The sequence below is a fragment of the Azolla caroliniana genome, unplaced genomic scaffold (assembly GCF_043228905.1).
Source record: "Azolla caroliniana isolate FFs.n. ecotype wild unplaced genomic scaffold, voAzoCaro1.0.p SCAF_3, whole genome shotgun sequence".
Classification (NCBI taxonomy): domain Eukaryota; kingdom Viridiplantae; phylum Streptophyta; class Polypodiopsida; order Salviniales; family Salviniaceae; genus Azolla; species Azolla caroliniana.
In genome coordinates this window covers 15,309,308-15,333,800 of record NW_028230438.1, presented here as the reverse complement: position 1 = coordinate 15,333,800, position 24,493 = coordinate 15,309,308, and the positions used below count along the sequence as shown (strand labels likewise).

Sequence of the window (24,493 nt, the reverse complement as noted above, 5' to 3'; positions counted from 1 at the left end):
GTACTATTTAACCCCTTATGGGGAATGAATGAAACATGTAATCATTTTCTCTCTCTCTCTCTCTTTGACATATTTCTCTCTCTCTCTCTCTCTCTCTCTCCCCTTACGTTGAACCCCCTTGGGAGGGGGGTGGAGCCATTCTAGGCACCACCCCCCACCCCGCAATGCTTCTCAATGCACATCATGCTATCACCCACAATGATTCTTATCGCCATCACCATTTCCATCTTCATAACTATCAATATCATAATCAATCTCTCAATGCTTATCACCAATCATCATAAATGTTAACCCTAAAACATACAACGCCTTTTGGCGACCACTAAGGCGACCCCCCTTTGGAGACGGAGTCGAAGAATGATACGCAGATGTGCAAGCCATAGTGACTAACTGCAAGAAATGGCGAAACGCGAAAATGACGGTGAAGATGTTGGAAGAAGTCTATGGAGGAATGCATGAATGGCAACAATGTTTGTGCGAGGTTGCGATTAGTGTCCATGTGCATGTTTCCGAAAGCGGTTTGCGACAATGTGTGTGTTCTCAAAAGCGTGGTGCAAGATGCACGGCTGGACAAACAGCAATGCATGAATGGCAACAATGTTTGTGCGAGGTTGCGATTAGTGTCCATGTGCGTGTTTCCGAAAGCGGTTTGCGACAATGTGTGTGTTCTCAAAAGCGTGGTGCAAGATGCACGGCTGGACAAACAGCAACGCAAAGGGAACCCTGGCCAGCACGACCGGAAAGAGAAGCCCACCAGGAAACTGCGGAGAAAGTCGCAGTGTGTGGAGCGGAGACTGGTAGGATGTGCTGAGAATGCACGGGAATGGTTCCAGAAGAAACAACGCAAGAGAGTCGGAACCGGAATCGGAACAAGAACCAGAGTTGCTTAACACCGAAGGACCATAGAAGACAGAGAAGAGACACAGACGCGGACTCGAATGGACGGAAACCAACAGAGATGGTGATGGAGTCCTATACGGAGTGGTAGCTTGACAACGGCCGAGGCATAGACAGAAAAGGCCGGAGAGGCCGGCAAGCGGCGGCCAAACCGACGGTCGAACAGTGGAAAGAGACCGGCCAAATAGAGCCAACAAAGATAGTGACTATGAAGACCAACAACGACCAGGCATGGATGAACGAAGACAGTCGGACAAGGTCAACAACGACAAATATGCGAAGAGACAAAGACCGTTGAAGAGCGACTTCATGATCGGAAACGGCCGAACGGATGGACGGAAGAATGAACGAAGGACCGGAAAGATATTGTCAGAGACTGACAGCCGGCACGACCAACTAATGGACAACAACCAAGAACAGAACGGTTAGACACAGCTGAACCGCGGTCAAAACGTAGGCCAGAAGAACGCTCGGATAGTGACGACTGAACAGAGCGGCCATGCGACTCAAGGCCGGCCGGATAGGGCTGGCGACGACGAGAAAGGCGTCATGAATGGTCACCACCAACCGACAGCAACCGGAGCGGATAACAGTTGCCGGAATGGCCGAACAACGGCTTAAGAGCAGTCGGGCAACAGTCGGAATGGTTGGAATAGCCGGACAGTGGTTGTAGCAACCGAAGCGGCCGGAGGCTCAGACAAGGGTCGGATGAAGCCGCATCGGTCGCCAAACAAACGATGGCGACCGGAACGATGACGAAGTCACCGTACAACCGGCCAGAGAAACGCTGGACAAAGACGGCCGAAACAACGACATTGATGGTGAAAAGCGACGGACCTCGGCCAAAACCGACGGCCGAATAGGGCCGACAAGGTCGGTGACAGAGACATCTGGAGATGGACTTGACAGACATGGCCAAACGGGCCAGACAGCGGAAAGAGCGGCCAGAAGGGCCGGAAACCGGTCGAAACGGCGAGAGATGGAGACGGAAGAGCGGCCAAAGAGTGGCCGAGGAGTGGCCGAGGAGCGGCCGAAGCGGCCCTAATAGCCGAACAGTGGCCGGAGTGGCCAAACGGGCTGGACAGACGACCAACCATGACAACCAAAACAAAAAGAACGCAGAGAAGAAAGAGGCAGACATACAGAAAATAAGAAGAAGAGAGAAGAGAAATGCAAGGAAGAAGAAGAACAGAGAAGGAAGAAAAAGAAGATGTCATGGAAGAAGAGAAAGGCATGAACAGACATACACGAAGTGGAAGAAACAGAGATAGAAGAAGAAAGAGAGAGGAGGAAAAGAAAGACAGGAGGAAGAGAAGAAGCAACGGTTAACACCAAGGAGGAAGAAGATGTAGACAACACGCAGGAGAGAACGTAGGAAGACAAACACTAAAAAAAAAAAATGACAGGGAAAAAGAGGAGAGAGGGGCATGCGAAGAAATTTTAAAATGTTGAGGGTAGCAGCCTAAAATTTCAGAAACTTGGGGGTACTGAATGAAATTTTCAAAACTCGAGGGTGCATATGAAAATTTAAATAAAAAAAAGGCACCACTAAAATTTTGGAAATCCCCAAGACTACTCACACACACTCAAAACAAAGGAAGAACATACATATACACGACATGATTTTGGACCCAGGAAGAAGTTCGTAAGCCGACAGAACGAGAATGTTCATGTCGCAGAAAGATTTGCTGACCGACAAATATGTTCGAGTCAAGCACTCCGATCGAGGGAGTCGATCGTTGAAAGGACCGATAGAAGTTCCGGTCGAAGAAATATCATCATCAAGGCATGTGGGATCGACGTGCAAGGCACTCTCCCACGGGCGTGCCATGTGTTACCCGGCCGGCAAGAAGGCTTAAGAAGGTCCAGACCAGAGTGTGAAAGGAATAGTTTATTCGGGAACTGTTGTAATTAGTAGTCTTAATATATATTAATATATGAGATGATGTGGACGGACGAACCGGAATCGGTATGCCGATCCGGATTCGGACCGATCCCGAAAAGGTGCCGGTTGGCACCGTTTTGTACTTCGCACCGGAGACCTATATAAAGGCCCGGTTACAATGTAATCAACAACGGATAATTAATAGAACTTATTGCCTTAATCTTTCAGTTGTGTCGTAAGTCATCCTGCCGTAACACCCTTTGGTGAAGTGTCTTAAGTGGACAACCTGTGTTAGGCTGTTGTCCGGCCCTAGGATTAACATTGATCGACCCGACTGTCGAATACGAGGTCCGGTTTCGTTTCCAATCCATGGGTAGAAATAAAATTTGTCCGCAATACCCAGGAGTGCAGTCCGACGAGATATCATATGACGATATGCGCTCTACCGACTGTACCCCCCAACTGCTCGAAAGGGGTATAGGAAAGCATTGAGGATATTGCGGTGCGGGAACCTAGGCGGCAATGCCGTAGGAGATGACATCGGATTTGCCCCTCCCTTTGTGCCATTACCAGGGATCGAACCCGTGTCACCCGCGTGACCGGCAAGAATACGCACCACTATATTACAACGACATCCTCTTGTTTTGAAGTATCGATCGTACAACTCGTTCGGAATATGGACCCGAATGTCAAAAATGAAGCCCGTCTTCGTCAGCAGTCCAAGGGTTGCAACGAAATTCGTCTGCTTATGGGCGACAATACCTAGTAGTGCAGTCAGACGAGAGATTATTTGAGGGTATGCGACCTGCCGTGTGACAGGCAGGAATACTCACCACTATACAACAACGACATTGTTGTGTGGGAAGTATCGATCGTACAACTCGGTCGGACCATGTACCCGAATGTCAAAAAGAGGCCAGTCTTCGTCGGCAGTGCAAGAGTTGCAACGAAATTCCTTATAGTAGAGTCGGATGAGAGATTTTATGATGACATGCACCTTGCCTCACGGACGACGGATTGTACCCCCCAAGGGCTCGAAAGGGGTACAGGATTCAGGGGAATGAGGAAAGTATTGAGGATATGTCGGTGCCGGAGGCTAGGCGGTAATGCCCTAGGAGTTCACATCGGATTTGCCCCACCCTTTAGGCCATTGCCGGGCATCAAAGCCACGTCACCCGTGTGACAGGCAGGAATACTCACCACTATACTACAACGACATCGTTGTGTGGGAAGTATCGATCATACAACTCGTTCGGAGCATGGACCCGAATGTCGAAAACGAGGCTAGACTTCGTCGGCAGTACAGGGGTTGCAACGAAATTCGTCCGCTTATCGGCGGTATGAGCAAACCATGTAGGATATGGTGGTGCGTTATCCTAAGCGGCAATGCCCTAGGAGATGATATCGGATTCATTCCGCCATTCACAGGAATCGAACCCCTATCGACCGCGCCACAAGCGAGAATAATCACCACTACTACAACCACATCCTCGTGTTGGAAGTATCGATTGTAAAACTCGTTCGGAGCAGGGACCCGAATGTCAAAAACGAGGACCGGCTTCGTCGGCAGTACAGGGCTTGCAAAGAATTTCGTCCGCTTATGGGCGACAATATCCGGTACTGCAGCTCGACGAGAGATTTTATAATGACATGTGCCCGAATGACCAATTGTACCCCACAAGGGCTCGAAAGGGGTACAAGATTCAGAGGAACGAGGAAAGCATTGAGGATATGGTGTTGCGGCATACTAGGCAGCAATGCCCTAGGAGATGACATCGGATCGAACCCGAATGAGAGAGATCATAGGCGGACAACCGACTATACCCCGCAAAGGGCCAGAAATGGGTAGACAATTTGGGGAATCGATGAAAGCATTGACGATCTGGCGGTGCGGGATCCTAGGCGGCAATTCCCTAGGTGATGACATCGGATACGCCCCTCCAATGGCGCCGATGTTGCCAGACAATACCTACGAGTGCAGTTGGACGAGAGAGATCATACGATGACATGTGACCTTCCTCCCGGACGACCGATTGTACCCCCCAAGGGCTGGAAAGGGTAAAGGTTTCGGGAGAACAAGGAAAGCATTTAGGATATGGCGGTGCGGGATCTGACGTGGCAATGCCCTAGGAGATGACATCGGATTCTCCCTCTCCTTCGCGCGGTTGCCGGGGATAGAACCCGGGTCACCTGTATGATAGGCGGGAATACTCACCACTATACTACAATGGCATCGTCGTGTTGGAAGTATCGATGGTATAACTCGTTCGGAGCATGGACCCGAATGTTTAAAAAGAGGCCCATCTTCATCGCCAGTACACGGTTTGCAATGAAATTCGTCCGCTTATGGGGACAATACCGGTGAGTGCAGTCGCACGAGAGCAATCTTACGATGACATGTGCCCTTCCTCCCGGTTGATCGTCTGTACACCCCAAGGGCTGGAAAGGGGTAGAGGATTCTGGAGAACGAGGAAAGCATTGAGGATATGACGGTGTGGGATTTCACGTGGCAATGCCCTAGGAGATGACATCGAATTCTCCCAGTCTTTCGCGCCGTTGCCGGGGATCGAACCCGGGTCACCCGCGTGACAGGCGGGAATACTCACCACTATACTACAACGACATCGTCGTGTTGGAAGTATCGATGGTATAACTCGTTCGGAGCATGGCCCGAATGTTTAAGAAGAGGCCCATCTTCGTCGCCAGTACACGGTTTGCAATGAAATTGGTCTGCTTATGGGGACAATACCGGTGAGTGCAGTGGCACGAGAGAGATCATACGATGACATGCGCCCTTCCTCCCGATTGATCTTCTGTACCGCCCATGGGCTAGAAAGCGGTAGAGTATTCGGGAGATCAAGGAAAGCATTGAGGGAATAGTGGTGTGGGATCTGAGACGGCAATGCCCTAGGAGATGTTCGGGAATACTTGAAAACGAGGCCCGGTTGATCTTCTGTACCGCCCATGGGCTGGAAAGGTGTACAGTATTCGGGAGAACGAGGAAAGCATTTAGGGTATGGCGATGCGGGATCGGACGTGGCAATGCCCTAGGAGATGACATCGGATTCTCCTTGTCCTTCGCGCCGTTGCCGGGGATCGAACCCGGGTCACCCGCGTGACAGGCGGGAATACTCACCACTATACTACAACGACATCGTCATGTTGGAAGTATCGATGGTATAACTCGTTCCGACCATGAACCCGAATGTTTAAGAAGAGGCCCATCTTCGTCGCCAGTACAGGGTTTGCAATGAAATTCGTCTCTTATGGGGAAAATACCGGTGAGTGCAGTCGCACGAGAGAGATCATACGATGACATGCGCCCTTCCTCCCGGTTGATCTTCTGTACCGCCCATGGGCTGGAAAGGGGTAGAGTATTCGGGAGAACAAGGAAAGCATTGAGGGAATAGTGGTGTGGGATCTGAGGCGGCAATGCCCTAGGAGATGACGTTGGATTCGCACAGCTGTTCTCGCCGTTGCTGGGGATCGAACCTAGGTCACCTGCGTGACAGACGAGAATATTCACGCCTCTACTACAATGACATCCTCGTGTCCGTAGTATCGATCGTATAACTCGTTCGGAGAACGGACCCGAATGTTGAAAACGAAGCCCGACTTTGTCGATAGTACAAGGTTTGCAACGTCATTCATCCGCTTGTGGGCGGCAATACCCAGAAGTGCAATCGGACGAGAGAGATCATATGTTCACATGTGCCCTGCCTCGCGGACAACGGACTAAAACCTGCAAAGGGCTCGAAATCGCGGTGCCGGATCCTAGTCGGTAATGCCCTAGGAGATGATATCGGATACGCCCCGCCCTTCGTGCCGACATTTCTGGGGATCGAACCTAGGTCACCTGTGTGATATTCGGGAATACTCACGACTATACTACAACGACAAGGTAGTGTTGAAAGTATTAATCGTACCACTCGTTTGGAGCATGGACCTGAATGTTAAAAATGAAGCCTGGCTTCGCCGCCAGTACAGGGATTGCAATGAAATTCGTCCGCTTATGGGGACAATACCTACTAGTGCAATCGGACGAGAGAGATCATACGATGACATGCGCCTTTCCACTCGGACGACCGATTGTACCCCTCATGGGCTGGAAAGGGTAGAGTTTTCGGGAGAACGAGGAAAGCATTTAGGATATGGCGGTGCGGGATCGGACGTGGCAATGCCCTAGGAGATGACATCGGATTCTCCCTGTCCTTCGCGCCGTTGCCGGGGATCGAACCCGGGTCACCCGCGTGACAGGCGGGAATACTCACCACTATACTACAACGACATCGTCGTGTTGGAAGTATCGATGGTGTAACTCGTTCGGACCATGGACCTGAATGTTTAAGAAGAGGCCCATCTTCGTCGCCAGTACACGGTTTGCAATGAAATTCTTCTGCTTATGGGGACAATACCGGTGAGTGCAGTCCCACGAGAGAGATTATACGATGACATGCGCCCTTCCTCCCGGTTGATCTTCTGTACCGCCCATGGGCTGGAAAGGGGTAGAGTATTCGGGAGAACAAGGAAAGCATTAAGGGAATAGTGGTGTGGGATCTGAGGCGGCAATGCCCTAGGAGATGACGTTGGATTCGCACAGCTGTTCTCGCCGTTGCTGGGGATCGAAGCTAGGTCACCTGCATGATAGGTGAGAATATTCACGCCTCTACTACAATGACATCCTCGTGTTCGCAGTATGGATCGTATAACTCGTTCGGAGAATGGACCCGAATGTTGAAAACGAGGCCCGACTTCGTCGATAGTACAAGGTTTGCAACGTCATTCATCCGCTTGTGGGCGGCAATATCCAGAAGTGCAGTCGGACGAGAGAGATCATATGTTCACATGTGCCCTGCCTCGCGGACATCCGACTATAACCTGCAAAGGGCTCGAAATCGCGGTGCCGGATCCTAGTCGGTAATGCCCTAGGAGATGATGTCGGATACGCCCCGCCCTTCGTGCCGACATTTCTGGGGATCGAACCTAGGTCACCTGCGTGACAGGCGAGAATATTCACGCCTCTACTACAATGATAGCCTCGTGTTCGCAGTATCGATCGTATAACTCGTTCGGAGAATGGACCCGAATGTTGAAAACGAGGCCCGACTTCGTCGATAGTACAAGGTTTTCAACGTCATTCATCCGCTTGTGGGCGGCAATACCCAGATGTGCAGTCGGACGAGAGAGATCATATGTTCACATGTGCCCTGCCTCGCGGACAACCGACTATAACCTGCAAAGGGCTCGAAATCACGGTGCCGGATCCTAGTCGGTAATGCCTTAGGAGATGATATCGGATACGCCCCGCCCTTCGTGCCGACATTTCTCGAGATTGAACCTAGGTCACCTGTGTGATATTTGGGAATACTCACGACTATACTACAACGACAAGGTAGTGTTGAAAGTATTAATCGTTGAAAGCATTAATCGTACAACTCGTTTGGAGCATGGACCTGAATGTTAAAAATGAAGCCTGGCTTCGCCGCCAATCCAGGGATTGCAATGAAATTCGTCCACTTATGGGGACAATACCTACGAGTGCAATCGGACGAGAGAGATCATACGATGACATGCCCCTTTCCACCCGGACGGCCGATTGTACCCCTCATGGGCTGGAAAGGGTAGAGGTTTCGGGACAACGAGGAAAGCATTTAGGATATGGCGGTGCGGGATCTGACGTGGCAATGCCCTAGGAGATGACATCGGATTCTGCCTGTCCTTCGAGCCGTTGCCGGGGATCGAACCCGGGTCACCCGCGTGACAGGCGGGAATACTCATCACTATACTACAATGACATCGTCGTGTTGGAAGTATCGATGGTATAACTCGTTCGGAGCATGGACCCGAATGTTTAAAAAGAGGCCCATCTTCGTCGCTAGTACACGGTTTGCAATGAAATTCGTCCGGTTATGGGGACAATACCGGTGAGTGCAGTCGCACGAGAGAGATCATACGATGACATGCGCCCTTCCTCCCGGTTGATCTTCTGTACCGCCGATGGGCTGGAAAGGTGTAGAGTATTCGAGAGAACAAGGAAAGCATTGAGGGAATAGTGGTGTGCGATCTATGCCGGTAATGCCCTAGGAGATGACGTTGGATTCGCACAGCTGTTCTCGCCGTTGCTGGGGATCGAACCTAGGTCACCTGCATGATAGGTGAGAATATTCACGCCTCTACTACAATGACATCCTCGTGTTCGCAGTATCGATCGTATAACTCGTTCGGAGAATGGACCCGAATGTTGAATACGAGGCCCGACTTCGTCGATAGTACAAGGTTTGCAACGTCATTCATCCGCTTGTGGGCGGCAATACCCAGAAGTGCAGTCGGACGAGAGAGATCATATGTTCACATGTGCCCTGCCTCGCGGACATCCGACTATAACCTGCAAAGGGCTCGAAATCGCGGTGCCGGATCCTAGTCGGTAATGCCCTAGGAGATGATGTCGGATACGCCCCGCCCTTCGTGCCGACATTTCTGGGGATCGAACCTAGGTCACCTGTGTGATATTCTGGAATACTCACGACTATACTACACCGACAAGGTAGTGTTGGAAGTATTAATCGTACAACTCGTTTGGAGCATGGACCTGAATGTTAAAAATGAAGCCTGGCTTCGCCGCCAGTACAGGGATTGCAATGAAATTCGTCCGCTTATGGGGACAATACCTACGCGTGCAATCAGACGAGAGAGATCATACGATAACACGCGCCATTCCACCCGGACGACCGATTGTACCCCTCATGGGCTGGAAAGGGTAGAGGTTTCGGGAGAACGAGGAAAGCATTTAGGGTATGGCGGTGCGGTATCCGACGTGGCAATGCCCTAGGAGATGACATCGGATTCTGCCTGTCCTTCGCGCCGTTGCCGGGGATCGAACCCGGGTCAGCCGCGTGACAGGCGGGAATACTCACCACTATACTACAACGACATCATCGTGTTGGAAGTATCGATGGTATAACTCGTTCGGAGCATGGACCCGAATGTTTAAAAAGAGGCCCATCTTCGTCGCCAGTACATGGTTTGCAATGAAATTCGTCCGCTTATGGGGACAATACCGGTGAGTGCAGTGGCACGAGAGAGATCATACGATGACATGCGCCCTTCCTCCCGGTGTATCTTCTGTACCGCCCATGGGCTGGAAAGGTGTACAGTATTCGGGAGAACGAGGAAAGAATTTAGGATATGCTGATGCGGGATCCGACGTGGCAATGCCCTAGGAGATGACATCGGATTCTGCCTGTCCTTCGCGCCGTTGCCGGGGATCGAACCCGGGTCACCCGCGTGACAGGCGGGAATACTCACCACTATACTACAACGACATCGTCGTGTTGGAAGTATCGATGGTATAACTCGTTCGGAGCATGGACCCGAATGTTTAAAAAGAGGCCCATCTTCGTCGCCAGTACACGGTTTGCAATGAAATTCATCCGCTTATGAGGACAATACCGGTGAGTGCAGTCGCACGAGAGAGATCATACGATGACATGCGCCCTTCCTCCCGGTTGATCTTCTGTACCGCCCATGGGCTGGAAAGGGGTAGAGTATTCGGGAGAACAAGGAAAGCATTGAGGGAATAGTGTTGTGGGATCTGAGGCGGCAATGCCCTAGGAGATGACGTTGGATTCGCACAGCTGTTCTCGCCGTTGCTGGGGATCGAACCTAGGTCACCTGCGTGACAGGCGAGAATATTCACGCCTCTACTACAATGACATCCTCGTGTTCGCAGTATCAATCGTATAACTCGTTCCGAGAATGGACCCGAATGTTGAAAACGAGGCCCGACTTCGTCGATAGTACAAGGTTTGCAACGTCATTCATCCGCTTGTGGGCGGCAATACCCAGAAGTGCAGTCGGACGAGAGAGATCATATGTTCACATGTGCCCTGCCTCGCGGACATCCGACTATAACCTGCAAAGCGCTCGAAATCGCGGTGCCGGATCCTAGTCGGTAATGCCCTAGGAGATGATGTCGGATACGCCCCGCCCTTCGTGCCGACATTTCTGGGGATCGAACCTAGGTCACCTGTGTGATATTCTGGAATACTCACCACTATACTACAATGACAAGGTAGTATTGGAAGTATTAATCGTACAACTCGTTTGGAGCATGGACCTGAATGTTAAAAATGAAGCCTGGCTTCGCCCCCAGTACAGGGATTGCAATGAAATTCGTCCGCTTATGGGGACAATACCTACGCGTGCAATCAGACGAGAGAGATCATACGATAACATGCGCCTTTCCACCCGGACGACCGATTGTACCCCTCATGGGCTGGAAAGGGTAGAGGTTTCGGGAGAACGAGGAAAGCATTTAGGGTATGGCGGTGCGGTATCCGACGTGGCAATGCCCTAGGAGATGACATCGGATTCTGCCTGTCCTTCGCGCCGTTGCCGGGGATCGAACCCGGGTCAGCCGCGTGACAGGCGGGAATACTCACCACTATACTACAACGACATCATCGTGTTGGAAGTATCGATGGTATAACTCGTTCGGAGCATGGACCCGAATGTTTAAAAAGAGGCCCATCTTCGTCGCCAGTACATGGTTTGCAATGAAATTCGTCCGCTTATGGGGACAATACCGGTGAGTGCAGTGGCACGAGAGAGATCATACGATGACATGCGCCCTTCCTCCCGGTGTATCTTCTGTACCGCCCATGGGCTGGAAAGGTGTACAGTATTCGGGAGAACGAGGAAAGAATTTAGGATATGCTGATGCGGGATCCGACGTGGCAATGCCCTAGGAGATGACATCGGATTCTGCCTGTCCTTCGCGCCGTTGCCGGGGATCGAACCCGGGTCACCCGCGTGACAGGCGGGAATACTCACCACTATACTACAACGACATCGTCGTGTTGGAAGTATCGATGGTATAACTCGTTCGGAGCATGGACCCGAATGTTTAAAAAGAGGCCCATCTTTGTCGCCAGTACACGGTTTGCAATGAAATTCATCCGCTTATGAGGACAATACCGGTGAGTGCAGTCGCACGAGAGAGATCATACGATGACATGCGCCCTTCCTCCCGGTTGATCTTCTGTACCGCCCATGGGCTGGAAAGGGGTAGAGTATTCGGGAGAACAAGGAAAGCATTGAGGGAATAGTGTTGTGGGATCTGAGGCGGCAATGCCCTAGGAGATGACGTTGGATTCGCACAGCTGTTCTCGCCGTTGCTGGGGATCGAACCTAGGTCACCTGCGTGACAGGCGAGAATATTCACGCCTCTACTACAATGACATCCTCGTGTTCGCAGTATCAATCGTATAACTCGTTCCGAGAATGGACCCGAATGTTGAAAACGAGGCCCGACTTCGTCGATAGTACAAGGTTTGCAACGTCATTCATCCGCTTGTGGGCGGCAATACCCAGAAGTGCAGTCGGACGAGAGAGATCATATGTTCACATGTGCCCTGCCTCGCGGACATCCGACTATAACCTGCAAAGCGCTCGAAATCGCGGTGCCGGATCCTAGTCGGTAATGCCCTAGGAGATGATGTCGGATACGCCCCGCCCTTCGTGCCGACATTTCTGGGGATCGAACCTAGGTCACCTGTGTGATATTCTGGAATACTCACCACTATACTACAACGACAAGGTAGTATTGGAAGTATTAATCGTACAACTCGTTTGGAGCATGGACCTGAATGTTAAAAATGAAGCCTGGCTTCGCCCCCAGTACAGGGATTGCAATGAAATTCGTCCGCTTATGGGGACAATACCTACGCGTGCAATCAGACGAGAGAGATCATACGATAACATGCGCCTTTCCACCCGGACGACCGATTGTACCCCTCATGGGCTGGAAAGGGTAGAGGTTTCGGGAGAACGAGGAAAGCATTTAGGGTATGGCGGTGCGGTATCCGACGTGGCAATGCCCTAGGAGATGACATCGGATTCTGCCTGTCCTTCCCGCCGTTGCCGGGTATCGAACCCGGGTCACCCGCGTGACAGGCGGGAATACTCACCACTATACTACAACGACATCATCGTGTTGGAAGTATCGATGGTATAACTCGTTCGGAGCATGGGCCCGAATGTTTAAAAAGAGGCCCATCTTCGTCGCCAGTACATGGTTTGCAATGAAATTCGTCCGCTTATGGGGACAATACCGGTGAGTGCAGTGGCACGAGAGAGATCATACGATGACATGCGCCCTTCCTCCCGGTTGATCTTCTGTACCGCCCATGGGCTGGAAAGGTGTACAGTATTCGGGAGAACGAGGAAAGAATTTAGGATATGCTGATGCGGGATCCGACGTGGCAATGCCCTAGGAGATGACATCGGATTCTGCCTGTCCTTCGCGCCGTTGCCGGGGATCGAGCCCGGGTCACCCGGGTGACAGGCGGAAATAATCACCACTATACTACAACGACATCGTCGTGTTGGAAGTATCGATGGTATAACTCGTTCAGAGCATGGACCCGAATGTTTAAAAAGAGGCCCATCTTCTTCGCCAGTACACGGTTTGCAATGAAATTCATCCGCTTATGGGGACAATACCGGTGAGTGCAGTCGCACGAGAGAGATCATACGATGACATGCGCCCTTCCTCCCGGTTGATCTTCTGTACCGCCCAGGGGCTGGAAAGGGGTAGAGTATTCGGGAGAACAAGGAAAGCATTGAGGGAATAGTGTTGTGGCATCTGAGGCGGCAATGCCGTAGGAGATGACGTTGGATTCGCACAGCTGTTCTCGCCGTTGCTGGGGATCGAACCTAGGTCACCTGCGTGACAGGCGAGAATATTCACGCCTCTACTACAATGACATCCTCGTGTTCGCAGTATCAATCGTATAACTCGTTCCGAGAATGGACCCGAATGTTGAAAACGAGGCCCGACTTCGTCGATAGTACAAGGTTTGCAACGTCATTCATCCGCTTGTGGGCGGCAATACCCAGAAGTGCAGTCGGACGAGAGAGATCATATGTTCACATGTGCCCTGCCTCACGGACATCCGACTATAACCTGCAAAGGGCTCGAAATCGCGGTGCCGGATCCTAGTCGGTAATGCCCTAGGAGATGATGTCAGATACGCCTCGCCCTTCGTGCCGACATTTCTGGGGATCGAACCTAGGTCACCTGTGTGATATTCTGGAATACTCACGACTATACTACAACGACAAGGTAGTATTGGAAGTATTAATCGTACAACTCGTTTGGAGCGTGGACCTGAATGTTAAAAATGAAGCCTGGCTTCGCCGCCAGTACAGGGATTGCAATGAAATTCGTCCGCTTATGGGGACAATACCTACGCGTGCAATCAGACGAGAGAGATCATACGATAACATGCGCCTTTCCATCCGGACGACCGATTGTACCCCTCATGGGCTGGAAAGGGTAGAGGTTTCGGGAGAACGAGGAAAGCATTTAGGGTATGGCGGTGCGGTATCCGACGTGGCAATGCCCTAGGAGATGACATCGGATTCTGCCTGTCCTTCGCGCCGTTGCCGGGGATCGAACCCGGGTCACCCGCGTGACAGGCGGGAATACTCACTACTATACTACAATGACATCATCGTGTTGGAAGTATCGATGGTATAACTCGTTTGGAGCATGGACCCGAATGTTTAAAAAGAGGCCCATCTTCGTCGCCAGTACATGGTTTGCAATGAAATTCGTCCGCTTATGGGGACAATACCGGTGAGTGCAGTGGCACGAGCGCCCTTCCTCCAGGTGGATCTTCTGTACCGCCCATGGGCTGGAAAGGTGTACAGTATTCGGGAGAACGAGGAAAGAATTTACGACAACGAATTTAGGACTACTATACTACAACGACATTCTAGTGTTGGAAGTATTAATCGTACAACTCGTTTGGAGCATGGACCTGAATGTTAAAAATGAAGCCTGGCTTCGCCGCCAGTACAGGGATTGCAATGAAATTCGTCCGCTTATGGGGACAATACCTACGAGTGCAATCGGACGAGAGAGATCATACGATGACATGCGCCTTTCCACCCAGACGACCGATTGTACACCTTATGGGCTGGAACGGGTAGAGTTTTCAGGAGAACGAGCAAAGCATTTAGGATATGGCCGTACGGCATCCGACATGGCAATGCCCTAGGAGATGACATCGGATTCTCCCTGTCCTTCGCGCCGTTTCCGGGGATCGATCCCGGGACATCTACGTGTTGGAAGTATCGATGGTATAACTCGTTCGGAGCATGGCCCCGAATGTTTAAAAAGAGGCCCATCTTCGTCGCTAGTACACTGTTTGCAATGAAATTCATCCGCTTATGGGGACAATACCGGTGAGTGCAGTCGCACGAGAGAGATCATACGATGACATGCGCCCTTCCTCCCGATTGATCTTCTGTACCGCCCATGGGCTGGAAAGGTGTAGAGTATTCGAGAGAACAAGGAGAGCATTGAGGGAATAGTGGTGTGGGATCTGAGGCGGCAATGCCCTAGGAGATGACGTTGGATTCGCACAGCTGTTCTCGCCATTGCTGGGGATCGAACCTAGGTCACCTGCGTGACAGGCGAGAATATTCACGCCTCTACTACAATGATATCCTCGTGGTCGCAGTATCGATCGTATAACTCGTTCGGAGAATGGACCCGAATGTTGAAAACGAGGCCCGACTTCGTCCATAGTACAAGGTTTGCAACGTCATTCATCCGCTTGTGGGCGGCAATACCCAGAAGTGCAGTCGGACGAGAGAGATCATATGTTCACATGTGCCCTGCCTCGCGGGCAACCAACTATAACCTGCAAAGCGCTCGAAATCGCGGTGCCGTATCCTAGTCGGTAATGCCCTAGGAGATGATATCGGATACGCCCTGCCCTTCGTGCTGACATTTCTGGGGATCGAACCGAGGTCACCTGTGTGATATTCTGGAATACTCACGACTATACTACAACGACAAGGTAGTGTTGGAAGTATTAATCGTACAACTCGTTTGGAGCATGGACCTGAATGTTAAAAATGAAGCCTGGCTTCGCCGCCAGTACAGGGATTGCAATGAAATTCGTCCGCTTATGGGGACAATACCTACGAGTGCAATCAGACGAGAGAGGTCATACGATAACATGCGCCTTTCCACCCAGACGACCGATTGTACACCTTATGGGCTGGAACGGGTAGAGTTTTCAGGAGAACGAGGAAAGCATTTAGGATATGGTCGTACGGGATCCGACATGGCAATGCCCTAGGAGATGACATCGGATTCTCCCTGTCCTTCGCGCCGTTTCCGGGGATCGATCCCGGGACACCTGCGTGACAGGCGGGAATACTCACCACTATACTACAACGATATCGTCGTGGTGGAAGTATCGATGGTATAACTCGTTCGGAGCATGCACTCAAATGTTGAAAAAGAGGCCCATCTTCATCGCCAGTACACGGTTTGCAATGAAATTCGTCCGCTTATGGGGACAATACCGGTGAGTGCAGTCGCATGAGAGAGATCATACGATGACATGCACCCTTCCTCCCGGTTGATCGTCGTTATCCCCCATGGGTTGGAAAGGGGTAGAGGATTTAGGAGAACGAGGAAAGCATTGTGGATATGACGGTGTGGGATATGAGGCGACAATGCCCTAGGAGATGACGTTGGATTCTCACAGCTGTTCTCGCCGTTGCCGGGGATCGAACCAAGGTACCCTGCGTGACAGGCGAGAATACTCACGACTCTACTACAATGACATCCTCGTGTTCGCAGTATCGATGGTGTAACTCGTTCGGAATATGGACCCGAATGTTGAAAACGAGGCCCGACTTCGTCAACAGTACAAGGTTTGGAACGTCATTCATCTGCTTATGGGCGGCAATACCCAGAAGTGCAGTCGGATGAGAGAGATCATATGTTGACATGTGCCCTGCCTCGCGGAGAACCGACTATACCCCGCAAAGGGCTCGAAATGGATAGAGGATTCGGGGAATAGAGGAAAGTATTTACGATATGGGGGTGCGGGATCCTATGCGGCAATGCGCTAGGAGATGACATCGGATATGCACCACGCGTTCCGCCGTTGTCGGGGATCGAGCCTGGATCACCTGTGTCACAGGCGGGAATACTCACGACTATACTACAACTCGTACAACTTGTTTGTCCCTTGGACCCGAATATTGAAAATGACACCTGGCTTCGTCGCCAGTACACGGGTTGCATTGAAATTCGTCCGCTTATGGGGACAATACCCAGGAGTGCAGTCGGACGAGAGAGATCATACAATGACATCCGCCTTTCCTCCCGAACGACCGATTGTACCCCTTATGGGCTGGAAAGGGTAGAGGGTTCGGGAGAACGAGGAAAGCATTGAGGATATGGCGGTCCGGGATCTGACGCAGCAATCCCCTAAGAGATGACATCGCATTCTCCCCACCCTTGGTGCCGTTGTAGAGGATTGAACATGGGCCACCCGCGTGACAGGCGGAAATTCTCACAACTATACTACAACGACATCGTCGTGTTTGGATGTTTTGATCATATAACTCGTTCGTAGTATGGACCTGAATGTTGAAAACGAGGCCCGGCTTCGTCGGCAGTACAAGGTTTGCAACGAAATTCATCCGCTTATGGGCGGTAATACCGATAAGTGCCGTTGGACGAGAAAGATCATATGTTGACATGCGCCCTGCCTCGCGGACAACCGACTGTACTCCCTAAGGTCTCGAAATGGGTATAGGATTCGGGGAAATGAGGAAAGCATTGTGTATATAGCGGTGCGGGATCCTAGGCGGCAATGCCCTAGGAGATGACATCGTATATGCCCTGCCCTTCGCGTCGTTGCTGGAGATCGAACCCGGATCACCTGCGTGATTGGCGGGAATACTCACCACTATACTACAGTAAAATCGTCGTGTTGGAAGTATCGATCGTACAACTCGTTCGGAGCATGGATCGGAATGTCGAAAACGAGGCCCGGCTTTGTCGGTAGTACAGGGGTTCCAACGAAATTCGTTTGCTTATGGGCGGCAATACCTAAGAATGCAGTCGGAGTAGAGATCATTTGTTGATATTCGCCCTGCCTCGCAGACGACCGACTATACCCCCCAAGGGATCAAAAGCGGTAGAGAAGCTAGGGGAACGAGGAAACCATTTAGGATATGGCAGTGTGGGATCTTAGGCGAAAATGCTCTGGGAGATGACATCGGATTCGCCCCCATCGCACCATTGCCTGAGATGGAAGTTATGTTTATAATAGACCTTGTGGTGGAAACAAGGAGTGCGAAATGGGTGGTCATTGGCGGGTTGAGGTTGGAGAAGATGTCGGAGAAGAGGAACACCAAGGTCGATTGGAGCGTATCATGACGACACTCACCTTTTGTCTGGAAAGGAATTGAACCCACAACCTTGTTATACGCATGTCAACTCCTTAACCATTGTCATAACAAGTTTATATGTATTGTTTTTAGAATATATAATCTAATATCATAAGGATATTCTGAATTACTTTATATTCTAGAATGTCCTAGAGTATTCTAGAGTGTTCTATATGCTAGAACCTTCTAAAATACGCTATAAACCTTCTAGATTACTCGATTACCCCATAAATTTCTAGAGTGTTCTAGATTACTCTATAGAGAGTTATAAACAAGGAGTTATCAACCATCCAAAAACCAAATTGGTTCAACACCATCCTATAGCTCCCAATTGCCTACTCTATGTACTCCATCTTATATTGCAATAGAATACTTTCTTTTCAATTCTCTCTTTCCGCCTCATCAATATATCTCTTTCCTTTTTTTCTCTCTCTTTGTTCTCTTTTTCTCTTTGTCTTGACAGTTTGAACCAATTTTTTTCCATTTTCTCCCTCTTCCACAAGTTCTCTTATTTCTTCCCCTCTCCCCTCGTTCCTCATGGAGTCCGTGAGCAAACAAGAATATATCCGTGTTCTCTCCGAGCTCGACATGCTCACGAATAAATTTGTGGCATTAGAGCATGAAAATCAAAGGCTATTGGGTGACCTACAACAAGTGAGCATGAAAATCAAAGAGCTCAACAAGTAGAAGAATTATCACAACGGGTTCACCAACTCGAGGCTACTCTATTGTGATTACGGGAACAAGCGTCGGGGGCTCAAAACTCCCCTCGAGAACCAAAGATTAGTCTCCTTGCCAAAGTTGATGGTACGAGGTCTTTATTTCAAGGTTTTTTTAATCAAGTTCGTTTGCTTATTCAGTTACATCCCAATCGGTACCCAACTGACACGACTCGTGTGGGATTAGTGCGAACCTTGTTATGTGGTATACCATTAGCATGGTTTGCACCGCTTCTTGAGAAGAAATCACCATTGTTAGACGATTTTGAGGCATTTGTTAAGGAGTTTCCGGCTAGTTTTGGAGACACCAACAGCACTAGGACGGTGATAAACAAGATTTGAAGACTCCGGCAAGGAGATCATCCCGCATTAGTGTATGCAGCTGATTTTCGTCCCCTTGGCATGTTATATCCCTTGGGATGAGGGGGCTTTAATGGATCAATTCTATCAAGGTTTGCGTAATGACATCAAAGATCTTCTACTTACTTTCCATGACGATCCAAGGTCTCTAACAGAGGTTATTAGTCGAGTTGTGAGCGACGTTCTGAGCGCCAACAAATGTTACACCGCCAACCAGAACAAACGCATGCTTTCGTAGTCGCAACACCCCCACAAGTTTCCAGACCCGTTACAAGGAATGGACCAACTCTGATGGAAATAGAGACAGCACAACGTCTAGGGCCTTTATCCAATGCTGAGAAACAACGAAGTCGGGCGCACCGCCTATGTCTATATTGCGGTGGTCTAGGACATATCGTCGTGGATTGTCCACATAAACCTAGACGTCAAGTATACGAAGTAAGTGCACGTTGTCGAGGTATTCCTCGTGGATGTGTGGAGTGAGGCGGGACCTTGGGGGTCCTGTACCGAAGAGTAAGAGAGAGAGAGAGAGAGAGAGAGAGAGACCCACTACGTGCGAGCGTAGATTCACAGGGACACGGCCCTTCGACGCAAAGACGCGAGTGGGACATCGACACAGAAAGACACGAAAGTATATATGTATTGACAAGACAAACAACAAGAACACGAAGACAACAAACACGAAGTCGGTTACAACCGAACAGGCCGGCGAACAGATGCCGATACCTGCTCGTAAACGCACAGAGAGGAATGAGTAGGTTGGAGGTGCTGCCGGAAGCACTCGGGCATTCCTCAGAGCAGCGCGAGCCTCCCGAAACCTGCACATAAGAAAGCTATGGCGTTTGCAAACCAGAGGGGGAGAGAGAAGCCTTCGCGCGCAAACCGACAGCACTTCGTCCTCGACTCACCGCGATCCCCTTACCCTCCTCGTCTCCCTCCTTTTATAGGCAAGGAAGGAGCCGTTTCCCCTTTACTCCCTACCTACCGAATCTACCTAGGATCTCCTATGTACAACTTAAGGCGCACGTGCATGAAGAATCGGTTTCTACGCTCCGGTGCACGGATTCCGCTCGTGGTCGGTTTTCTTCACGACATCCGCCCCCGCCTAACCGCGCATCCACCGGCATGCGCCAAATTGTGTTGGGACGGAGAAAACTTGGTGTTGATCGGCCACTTTCCCTTCTTATAGAAGTCCATGGACATTAGGTTTATTTCCGAACCGTGGTCCACCAATGCCACCACCGGTTCCTGAACATCTCCGATCTTTACCGGGGTCTCCGTGGTCGCGAGGGCCCAGTGTGGCCTCGAATAGTGGCTCTCCGCCCACTCATCTGCCAGCGCCGAGTCGTCGATGCGCGTCGTCCGCACCTCTACCGGTCTTTCCGGTTCCGTCTCCGTCGACAGCCTCTTTCGTTTCACCAAGTCTACAATGGAGTCGCGGAACTCCTTCTTGGCGATCCCCAGCACCTCCCGCAATGACAGCTCCACTTTGCTGTCGAGGATCCGTTCTTCTAGGACCTTTCGTAGGTCCGTAGTGCTTTCTATTTCCGTCCCCAATCGGTATCCACCCTTCCTGGGGTTATCTTGCGAGCTGGACCCGCCGGCATCGTTCCGTCGTTGCCCGAATCGGGTCTCGTACCGTTGTGAGGGCCCGGTAGCTACGGCTTTTCCCACTCGTTTGTCCTCTACCAGAGCCTCGTAGTTCCGGCAGGCGGCTTCTAGGAAGCCCGTCTTTTCGTCGACCGGATCGCTCCACCCGGTTATTTCCCGGACCCGTCTCTCAGCGTGGTCCGTTTCCTCTTTCCTTAGCCGTGCGCCGGCAAGACCTCCTAGCATTGCCGACCAGAAACCGTCTTTACTCTCCTTTCGGGCCTCGCTGCCCCCGACCCGAATACCGGCTGACGCCGAGTAGTGGATGGCCTCCACGTGTCGGGCAGCTACCTCTTCCATGAGTCTCTTCATACCTCCTGTCCCGTCGTTTCGGCTTAGGGCCCTCCTGGTGTCGCCAGCGTGCACCCGGCCTTCCCACAGGTACACCACCTGGTTTCTCAACGCCTCTGCGAAATCGCCGCAGTCCTTCCGAATGTGGCCGACCTCGTCGCACCACATGCACCTGTTCCCCGCTGCCGGCCGTCGGTCACGAGCCGGTTCGCCGCCTTCCCTTCGAGTCTGGGCGATCTGGAGATCCTTTATCGCCCGCGTCAACTCCTCTAGCGCTGCTCCTCCGGACGAGCCATTGACCATGCTGGTCGAAGCCGGACCGGTTTCGAGCCATTCCCGGGTTTCTTCCCTTCGCACTTGCGGTGCCGGTTCAAGACTCCTTGCTGTAACAGAGACCGCACCGGCCGCCCCGTTGTCAGCCCATTCTCGCCGTTTGTCGAAACGGCCACAGACTCTCTTAACCGCAACCCAGTCGGTTGTCAGCCCGTCTTCAGTTTCCAGCAAGGAGCCGACTTGATCCCGGTCCCGCTCATCCACCGACTTGACGAACAGTAGGACCCGACTCGTATCCAGAATGGTTCGGTCAAGCGCCGAAAGGCGCGCAAAGCGTTCTTCGAACTCCCGGAGGAGTGCCGACGCGTTTCTTCCTTTGCCGGGGGACTCCACCCATTCCATGAAGTCCCGTTTCGAAAGCCGGAGCATGTCGTCCAACCCATATTTCTCTAGGAGTCGGCCTTCGAACTCCTCCCAGGTACGGCTCTCCGCCCGTACCTCGAGCACCTCCGCATGGATGCTCGGCATCGCCACTCGAGGGAACCCGGCAAGACGCCTCTCTTCCGGAATGTCCCGCATCAGCATTTCCGCCCCGTAGGACGCCAAATACTTCGTAGCATCAGCATTTCCGCCCCGTAGGCCGATCGTACCGACGACCGCCTCAATGGCTCTGTCGAGGGCACCGGTGCCCTCGCGTGTGCTCAATATCCGATCCACGGCCGAAGCCATGGCCTCTGCAAGATCCGACCCCCTCATCTTCTGCTCTTCTGCCGCCTCCTTCACGTCAGGTTCACCAAATATGTCGAGGTATTCCTCGCGGATGCGTGGAGTGAGGCGGGACCTCGGGGGTCCTGTACCGAAGAGTAAGAGAGAGAGAGAGAGAGAGACCCACTACGTGCGAGCGTAGATTCACAGGGACACGGCCCTTCGACGCAAAGATGCGAGTGGGACAGCGACACAGAAAGACACGAAAGTATGTATGTATTGACAAGACAAACAACAAGAACACGAAGACAACAAACACGAAGTCGGTTACAACCGAACAGGCCGGCGAACAGATGCCGATACCTGCTCGTAAACGAACAGAGAGGAATGAGTAGGTTGGAGGTGCTGCCGGAAGCACTCGGGCATTCCTCAGAGCAGCGCGAGCCTCCCGAAACCTGCACAGAAGGAAGCTATGGCATTTGCAAACCAGAGGGAGAGAGAGAAGCCTTCGCGCGCAAACCGACAGCACTTCGTCCTCGACTCACCGCGATCCCCTTACCCTCCTCGTCTCCCTCCTTTTATAGGCAAGGAAGGAGCCGTTTCCCCTTTACTCCCTACCTACCGAATCTACCTAGGATCTCCTATGTACAACTTAAGGCGCACGTGCATGAAGAGTCGGTTTCTACGCTCCGGTGCACGGATTCTGCTCGTGGTCGGTTTTCTTCACGACATCCGCCCCCACCTAACCGCGCATCCACCGGCATGCGCCAAATTGTGTTGGGACGGAGAAAACCGGTCCAGCCTTCATTCCCCGCCCGTCGGTTCTTCCTCGGTTTCGGATCGTTCGTCGTCCCGATCCAGGTTAACCGGATCCGGCTCGTTGTCGTGACGCTTCTTGAACGCTTTGATCAGCTTCCCAGCTACCGGTATCACTATTCTTGTGCCGTCGAGTTCCGCCAGATGGTACGTCCCGTTGTCGTTGGCGCTTTGTACCACGTAAGGCCCGAACCACCTTCTTGCGAACTTCCGTGTCGCTCGGTGCTGGTTGTCGAGGCTGCTGTCGTAGACTAGCACCCAGTCGCCTTCCTCGATCCTCTTCGGTCAGAGCCGGTGCGTTCGGTCGAACCGGGCTTTGTTCCCCGTCCTTGCTACTCGAAGCTTTCCCGCGGCCTGCTCCACGTCCTCCGGTCTCCGCTCGAGCTGTCGTATGCGCGCCGCCAATAGTTCCTCCCGGCTCATCTCGTCTCTCCAGTCCACGGTTGCCCACGAGGAGATCGTGCGTTCCATCGGCATGATCGGCTTCTGCCCAAACATCAGCTTTGCCGGCATGAATCCGGTTACCGAACTGTGCGTAGTTCGGTCCGCCCACAACGCGTAAGGCAACAGCCGCGGCCAGTTCCCGACTTGACCTCCGCATGCCCGAACTAACGCCTTGATGATCGGTTCGTGTCCGCGCTCCACCTTTCCATTCGCCTCCGGATTGTACGCAGTGGTAAGCGAGAGCTTGACTCCTAGCCGGTCGAATAGCTCCTCGGCCTCTTCGGCGTCCAACTCCCCGCGATCAGCCACGATCTTCCCGACGCACCCGTACCGGCATATTACGTCCTCGAGCAGGAACCGACATACGGCTGTAGTCGTTTTGTTCTGAAGGGCCCGGCCTTCCACCTGGTTTGTTAGATCATCCCGAGCCAGGACCAGATACCGCATCTGTCCTACTCCTATCGGCATCGTTACCAGGTCTACCATCCATTTGAAGTGGATGGTCGGAGGGTACGTAGGGTGAAGTTCGTCCCGGTGTCAGACTATGGAGTGCATCTGACAGCTCTCGCAAGTTGTCACGAATCGATGCACGTCCCGGTACAGTCCCGGCCACTAGTACTTCCCCTTTATCTTCTCGAACGTGGCCCAGGTTCCACGATGACCGGCCCAAGGGCTGTCGTGGTAGGCCGTCAGCAGCTCTTCTTGTTCTTCCTTCATCGCCACCACCCGGAGCGGGACACCATTCCTCTTCTTCGGGTGCTTCCATAAGTATCCGTCCTGGAGAAAGAATCGATATGCTTTCTTCCGGATCCGGTTGGCCTCGTCCTTTGTCCATGACGCATCCGACGTCATTGTCCTAAAAAATCCACCGATCTGTAGCCACTCGCCGTCGTACTTGCTCTCGTCGAAGCCGTTAAGTGCCGGAGTGCTCGCCCCGTCGGTCGTCACGTACGCCGCCTCGAAGAAGTCCACGCCGACTTCTTCGTCCTCCGAAACCATCCCACCCTCGTCATCAAACCTCGCCCTCGAAAGCATGTCGGCCATGGCATTGTCCTTTCCGGAAATGTGTCGTATTTCCGGGTCCAGGGACTTGATGTACGCTATCCACCTGAGCATCGCCAGGTCCGGTGTCGCGCATCCGGAAACCATGCCGAGAATTGGCAGGCAATCCGTCTCGATAACC

At 52.0% G+C, this 24,493-nt stretch overlaps 5 non-coding genes across 5 annotated transcripts; all 5 read right to left on the bottom strand.

Annotated features, from left to right (window-relative positions):
• Positions 1–5,333: 5,333 nt before the first annotated feature.
• TRNAD-GUC (transfer RNA aspartic acid (anticodon GUC)) lies at positions 5,334–5,405 on the bottom strand. Its single transcript has one exon. It is a non-coding gene; the product is annotated as a tRNA-Asp (tRNA).
• Positions 5,406–5,863: 458 nt separating this feature from the next.
• Positions 5,864–5,935, bottom strand: TRNAD-GUC (transfer RNA aspartic acid (anticodon GUC)). The gene has a single exon. It is a non-coding gene; the product is annotated as a tRNA-Asp (tRNA).
• Positions 5,936–6,998: 1,063 nt separating this feature from the next.
• Positions 6,999–7,070, bottom strand: TRNAD-GUC (transfer RNA aspartic acid (anticodon GUC)). The gene has a single exon. It is a non-coding gene; the product is annotated as a tRNA-Asp (tRNA).
• Positions 7,071–10,032: 2,962 nt separating this feature from the next.
• On the bottom strand, positions 10,033–10,104 carry TRNAD-GUC (transfer RNA aspartic acid (anticodon GUC)). Its single transcript has one exon. It is a non-coding gene; the product is annotated as a tRNA-Asp (tRNA).
• A 1,455-nt stretch (positions 10,105–11,559) lies between these two features.
• On the bottom strand, positions 11,560–11,631 carry TRNAD-GUC (transfer RNA aspartic acid (anticodon GUC)). Its single transcript has one exon. It is a non-coding gene; the product is annotated as a tRNA-Asp (tRNA).
• Between the last annotated feature and the right edge of the window lie 12,862 nt (positions 11,632–24,493).